This window comes from Antechinus flavipes, chromosome 5 (assembly GCF_016432865.1).
Source record: "Antechinus flavipes isolate AdamAnt ecotype Samford, QLD, Australia chromosome 5, AdamAnt_v2, whole genome shotgun sequence".
NCBI classification, from domain to species: domain Eukaryota; kingdom Metazoa; phylum Chordata; class Mammalia; order Dasyuromorphia; family Dasyuridae; genus Antechinus; species Antechinus flavipes.
In genome coordinates this window covers 221,457,504-221,465,359 of record NC_067402.1, presented here as the reverse complement: position 1 = coordinate 221,465,359, position 7,856 = coordinate 221,457,504, and the positions used below count along the sequence as shown (strand labels likewise).

The 7,856-nt window shown below is 31.7% G+C and overlaps 1 pseudogene; it reads left to right on the top strand.

Annotated features, from left to right (window-relative positions):
• Positions 1-6,912: 6,912 nt before the first annotated feature.
• LOC127539404 (olfactory receptor 9K2-like) lies at positions 6,913-7,856 on the top strand (annotated as a pseudogene).

Here is a 7,856-nt window from a genome sequence, read left to right as displayed (position 1 = left end):
CTGAACTTGTTCCTTACTAGTACAAAATTGGGCCTTGATGCTGCTGGTTTCCCTCCTCAGTTCATCCTAGTATTGTGGTCTGAAACTGGATTGTAAGCAACATATCTGCCAAAAGGGATCTTTTCCTTACATCATTCACTAGTTCAGGCACTCTCAGACCTATTTTTTCCTCTTTTAAGTTCTGCTCAAGGAGTACTGGAATGCTGCTACTTTCTACCTTCTACCTTCTAGACAGACTTCGTTCCCAATGTCCACATATCAGTGTCACTTACTTTGATTTTTTTTCCCTTTGGATTCTACAATCAAGATTTGTTCTGGTGCATTTTCTAAATTTTTTTTTTGTGGAGGATAGGTTGTAGAAGAGCTGACTATAATTCTTTCTGTTACTCCATCATCTTGATTCCATCTTTAGTTTTTATACTGTATGTTCTCTTTAAAAAAAGAAATTACCAGCAAATGAAATTTAATAATGATTTAAAAATCTTTTAGTTGTTTGAATTCTGAAAAAAATCAGTAATTATTGTATCATTGTGATCATGAATGTTAATATTACTTTATTACATGATAGGTAGATTATGCTCACATTGTAGACTTATTGATTTGTCTTCTTACAAAGATGCCTTTTTTAATGGAAACATTAAAGTCTATAAAGATTTTCTCAAGATACTACAACAGGAATTCATTATCTTTGTTGAGGTATTTTGCATAGAAGGATTGCTTTGTTTGGTTTTCTTTTAGTTCCTCTTAATATTTGTATTCCTCTGCTATTTACAAATTTGATTCCTTGTGGACCATGACCCTGGAGTCTGTTTTTGTTATATCTTCATAATTGATCTATTCTTCTTTTCTCAAAGGGGCTCTTCTCCCTACTCTGAACATTCTATATGTTGCAATTACTTGCAGGAGTTGCAATAAATTTAAAATAACTAAAGCTTTCAAAATTCCATCTGCTATTCTCTTGTCAGATCATGTTGGATCCAAACAAGTCACAGATGATACAAGTCCTTTATCTCCCTGTTAGATCCATATCATGTTCCTATTCTACTCCTGTAACCTCCTTTTCAGGTCTTTCTGAGATCTGCAACACTTTCCAAGAGGGAGAAAGAGAGTTTTCTTCCAGTTTAATTAATATTGACTAAATTAATTGATAGTTGTCCTAATTTTATCTTTGCAAGAGAATTAGGTGCAAGGGTGAAAGTGACCTATAGTGAAAAAAATGGAGTTAAACAAATTCTAGAAGATCAGAATTTGAATCTTGGCTCTGTCAAATACTATTTGTATGCAAGTCTACCTTTCAGTATCTTATTTTCTTCTTTGTTAATGAGTGGTGAAGGAGTTTCTAAGGTCCCTTGGAGCTTTAATATCCTCTAATTATACAATCTCCCTATTCATTTCTATGACCTGGAAAGGGTTTATGCTTAGAGGGCTCTTTAAAAATCCTTTTGTAAGATTCCAGCTGCTAAAAAGAGAGAAAACTTATTGAGACAATGAAAAAGTTTTGACATAATGGCAGGACCTCTAACTGAGAAAATGACCATGTAATTGGAAATTTCTTAAGGGTTTTATTGCATTTGGGATAAAAAAAATCAATCTTGAGAAAGTTAATTTTAACATTAATTCTCTCCACTTTTTCTCTCTCAAAAATAAAAAATAAAAAACCCATGGCTTCCACACTTAGAAAAGTGACCAGGAGAAGGAAGAAGAAAAAAAAATGCTGTCATCCATTTCATTCAAAAATCAAGACTATTGGTTGGAAATCCACTGGCTTCAAAAACACTATTTGTTCTAGGAAATATTTTGAAGTACTTAATTACTTAAGCACCAAAATTATGTGATTCTATGAAAATCAATTACTAGGCATGCATTGTGGAAAGGAATTCAATAAATCAGATTATCTACTCCCACTATTAATTGTGTGTGTATGTGTAGTTGAGATTCATTCTCCCTCTCTACATGTTAGGCTCCTTGGGGACAGAGACCTCAAAGAATATAATTATATCTTCTCTAGAACCTACCTAGTCCTGGGCTTTGCATTCAAATACTTAATAGAAAGACAACCTAACGAACTGGATAGAGGGTTTGCCCTAGAGTCAGGAAGACCTGAGTTGAAGTGATAATCCATACATTTTAGCTAAATTGATTATGGTTCAGTATTTTAGACTCTCAAGATCTCAGAAATATCAACAACAATAATAAACAACTAATATTTATTTAACACTTACTATGTGACAGATATTATGAAATAATGATCTCAGTTGACCCTCACAACAATCCTGAGAGGTAGGTGCTATTATCATCCCTATTTTATAGATGAGGAAACTGAAGCAAACAGAGATTAAGTAATTGGCCCAGGGCCACACAGCCAATAAGTAATTGAGGTTAGATTTGAAGTCAGGTCTTTATGACTCTAGTTTGGAGTTCTTTCCTTTGCCACCTCTAGTTGACTCTAAAGTCTACTATTTACAAATGAATTACTGATATACAGTTGTAGAATAGTTTTCACATCAGAAGTTCTCTACTCCAGTGAAAGCCAGGTTTATGCAGAACATGCAGAAACGAACTTGCAGAACAAAGTCAAACTAAACAGATACTTAATATATGTTCCTTGAAGTTTATTGTTATTAATATTAACAGTTAATTACATCAACTATGAGGTAGATACTGTATTAAACTTTATAATTATCTTATTTGATCCTGAGAGTAATCCTAGGAGATAGGTGCTATTATTATTATTCCAATTTTAAAGTTGAAGAAACTGAGGTTAAATGTTTTTCTCAAAGTCACATACTTAATAAGTTCCTAAGGCCAGTTTTGAACTCAGATCATTCTAATTCTAGCTCTTGTGCTTTATCCACTATATCATTTATCTACCTTTTGAAGTTAACCTAGACATTTTAGAAAGAAATTAAAACACCTTAATGGGACAGAAGAAATGTTGTCCCTATAATTAATCATTACATTTATTTAATCTTTTTCAAAAATTTGACTATGGACTTTATTTGTATCACCTGGAAAAAAAAGGTGTTTCCTTAAGAATTCTGGGTTATACATTTTATATTTAACTGCCTTCCATATTGGGAAATTCAGTCACATCTCAAATTCGCTGTTTCTTTAGTCCTTATATCTTTAAATGGGAGTAGAAAAGCAAAAAAGTATTATGAAACAACTAATGAAAGAAACTGTAGAAAAGGGTGGGTTACTAATAACATGTTCATTTGAAGGAACAAAAGATTAGGCATTTCAGTGGCCAGGATAAAAAAAAAAAGATTAAAGAGGAGATCATTTCTGGACTTCAAATTGTAGTATAAACAATAATCTTCAAAACTATTAGGTACTTTACAAAAATAGAAAAGTAGGTCAATGGAATAGACTAGATCAGGAATATTTACAATCAAACTCAATAACTCAGTATTTGATAAACTTGAGATATATGTTATTTGGGGAATAACTCTCTGTGTAACAGAAACAATTTTGGCAGAAATGAAGTTTAGATTATTATATTGTTATATTAGTTAGGGAATTTATATTCAATGTCATAATAGAATCAAAATGGACATGTAAACTGAATATTAAAGTTTGTACCACTGTGCTAAACATTTTATAATTATCTCATTTGATAACATATATTTTATATATGCCATGAAAAAATAGAAGACAATAAATCTTTTAATGACTTTGAAATGAGAAGTCTTAATCAAGTGATCAATGTAATGATAAAGGATTCTTTAAAAGGTTAATTTTAATTACATCAAATTTAAAAGTATTTGCATGAACAAGGTAAATTTGACATGATCAATGCAGCTAAAGTAAGAAAAGAAGTTGTCAGTTGGAGAGGGAAGGTGGTCTTAACATTCAAATTTGTCTGTTAAAGATTTTATGTATGAAGATATATAGGGAATTAACAAAAATACAAAGGACAAAAAATTATTCCTTAATGGATGTGGTCAAGTATATGTGAACTCAGATGTATTAAAATTTTTCAAACTATTAACAACCCTATGAAAGATCATTACAAATCACTAATAATAAGAAAAATGCAAATCAAAACAACTCAGGTTTCATTTCACATTCATTAAATTGACAAAAAGACAAAGGTCGAAAATAAGGGAATGACTAAGGGAATTAGTACATGACTAATACATTTATCGATGGGACTTTGAAATTCATGATTCAACAATTCTGGTAAGTAATTTTGTTATTGTAAATATATATATTTTTATTAAATGCTTCCAAATAACATATAAAAATTAATATTCTTTAATTTTAAAAAATTTTCAAATTCTTTTCTTTCATCTCCTTTCCCACTCTCTAAAAAGGCAAGCACTATCATGTGTATTAATTTTGTGAAGGCAAGCAAAACATATTTTCATATTAACTGTGATGCAAAAGAAACCAAATACCTGAAAAAAAACTTGAAGAAAAATAAAATTAAAAAAATATGCTTCAATTAGTATTCAGAGTTCATCAGTTCTTTATGCTTCTGGAGGTAGATAGTATTTTTCATGACGGGACCTTTGGAATTGTCTTAGATAACTGTTTTGATTAGAGTAACTAAATTTTTCACAGATGATCACCTTTAAAATATTGTTGACATGGTGTTCAGTTTTTTTCTCGTTCTGTTTACTTTATTTTACATGAGTTCACATAAATCTTTCCAGGTTTTTTTGAAACCATCTTCCTTATTGTTTATTATAGTATTCTATCACAATCATATATCATAATTTGTTTAGCTATCCATCAATTAATGGGCATTCCCTCAATTTCTAATTCTTTGCCACCTCCAAAAGAACTATTATAAATATTTTTGGATAACTATGTCCTTTTTTATCTCTTTGGGAAACAGACTTAGTAGTGGTATTGCGGGATCAAAGGGTATGCATGGTTTTATTATCATTTAGCCATAGTACCAAAAGTTTGCTAAAATAATTGAACTAGTTGACAATTCCAACAGCAATTTTTTTCCATTTCCCCTCCAGAATTTGTAGTTTTTCAGGCAACATGATAAGTATGAAGTGGTATCTCAGAATTTTAACTTACTTTTCAAAAATCAGTAGTAACTTGGGAGCATTTTTTTTCATGTGACTATTGATAGCTTTGATTTCGTCTTTTGAAAACTACCCATTCATATTTTTGACCATTTATTCATTAGGGAATAACTTGCATTTTTTTTTCTGTTTGCTGAGGCAATTGGGGTTAAGTGACTTGCCCAGGGTCACATAGCTAGGAAGTGTTAAGTGTCTGAGGCCAGATTTGAAACCAGGTCTTCCTGACTTCAAGGCTGGTTCTCTATCCTTTGCACCACCTAGCTGTCCCTATAACTTGTATTTAAAAAAAAAATTGGCTCAGTTCCATATATATATATATATATATATATATATATATATATATATATACATGTATATATATTTCATATATACATGAAAATGTATATGTGTATTTCATATATATATGAAAATGTGTATATATATATATTTAATAAATGAGGCCTTTATTAGAGAAACATTCTATAATTTCCCCTCCTCAGTTTCCTGTCTTTTTTTTTTTTTTAAATCCTGGCTGCGTTAGTTTTATCTGTACCAAAACTTTGTAACTTCATCCAATCAAAATTATTCATTTTATTTCCTGCAATGCTCTTTATCTCATGTTTGGCAATAAACTTTTGGGAAGCAATTTTTAATCATGTTAAAAGAAAAAAAATAATTAAAATATCTGTACCCTTTGAGTCAGAGATCCTACAGCTATCTCCAAATTCTAAGGAGGGCAAAAACAAGAAGATCCCATATAAAAATATTTTTAGCAGCATTTTTGTATGTGTGTATTTTTTAAAAAAAAAACAAAAATAGTTGTCTCCCTATTGAAGAATGGATAAGCAAATTGTGATACAGGTATATAAAAGAATTTTACTTGATCATAAGAAATGACAAACACAATTCAAAGAAACATTGGAAAATCTGAAGTAAATATGGAGTAAATAGTAAATAAAAAACCCCAAGGGACAATATGTACACTTAGCATAATGATATAAATGGAAAAAATAAAAATATTAAATTGAACATTGTATAATGATAATGACTAAACTTATCCCTGGAGAAATGTTGGGAGAAAATTTACCTTCATTTTTTTTTTGTTTTGTTTTGTTTTGTTTTTGTTTTTTTGCTATAGTATAAGACACAAGATGTCTCAAAAGAATTTGCAGGCTTGAACCCATCTCCAAGTGAAGGGGCAAAGTTTATTGTAATTGTAACATCAATTGAAGCAGGTTAAGTTCCAAAAGAATTTGGTCCCCCCCCCAAAAAACAAACAAACAAACAAACCAGGAGCAAGAAGATAAATTTATAGGAAAAGATAGGGAGATTTGGTTCTTCATATCACTGATATGCTAATTTTATGGCCAAGAGGTAGAACTGAGGAGTAGTATGGTATGCACCTCACCATTTGTCTCAGAAACCTTTTTATCACTGATGAACAGATTGTTATCTGGCAGAAAGCAAAGTTTCTTAGACTATACTATATAATACTAAGGCCAGGAAACTTTAGGATTATTGGCAAATAGATTGATAGAACAAAAGTACTCCTAAGGTCTAGGAACCTCAGAATTACTGCTATATTTCTCCTAGAAGTTGCACCACCTTCACTTTCTTTTTCTTTTTTTGTTACAAGGCATGGGTCATTTTATAGGAAAGAGAGAGGAGGAATGAATTTGAAAACTAAAATAATTTGAAAACAAAAAAAATGGAAAAAATAGATAATAGCCTAAAAAAAAGAGAGAAGCTCTTCACTGTATAAGGGAGATAAAGCAAACTGATGTATAAATATGAAAAGACATATTGACTAGACATTATTTAAGGTAATGCTTAGATGAAAACTGAGAATTCATTTTTGACAAATACTTGTTTCTTTCACTAGGTTTCTGCCATGAGTGACCAAGGGAAAACAACCATTCTGAAGAGACTGACTTCATTTTTGTAGGCTTCCGAGTCCACCCAGAGTTCCATATTGTTTTATTCCTATTTTTCTTGTTTGCATATGGCATGGTCATGCTGGGTAATGTTGGCATGGTTGCTATCATCTTGACTGATACCCGATTGAGTACCCCAATGTATTTCTTCTTAGGTAATCTTTCCTTCATTGATCTTTCTTACTCCTCTGTTGTGGCACCAAAGGCCATGGCCAATTTCCTGTCCTCAAGTAAGTCCATTTCCTTTGCAGGTTTTGTGGCTCAGCTCTTTGTCTTCACCCTCTTCATGGTAGCAGAGGGTTTTATCCTGGCAGCTATGGCCTATGATCATTTCATAGCCATCTGTTCCCCACTCCTATATTCTATTCATATGACAAGACGATTTTGCACACAACTTGTAGCTGGTTCTTACTTTTGTGGCTGGGTTACCTCTGTTCTCATAGGTAGTATGACTTTTACTATGTCCTTCTGTGATTCTTGGGTCAATGACCACTTTTATTGTGAATCCCATTCAATTGAAAAGATAACATGTTCCAATATCTTCATCAATAGAATGATTCATTAGTTTTGGCAGGAATCATTATTTTGCCCACTATCATAGTCATTATGGTGTCCTATGTAGATATTGTGTCCACTGTCTTGAAAAATCCACTCAGCTGAAGGTCGAATGAAAGCCTTCTCTACATGTGGGTCTCACCTTGGGGTGGTGAGTTTACTTTATGGAACAATGTTCTTTGTGTTTCTCATTCCTCCTAGTAACCCTGAGCTAGGCAAAGTGGCTTCTGTTTGTTATACCCTCATCACTCCCATGTTGAATCCAATCATTTACTCTCTAAGAAACAAAGATGTCAAAGAGTCTCTGAAAAAGATTTTAGAAAAGAAAAAGATTTTCCTCTGA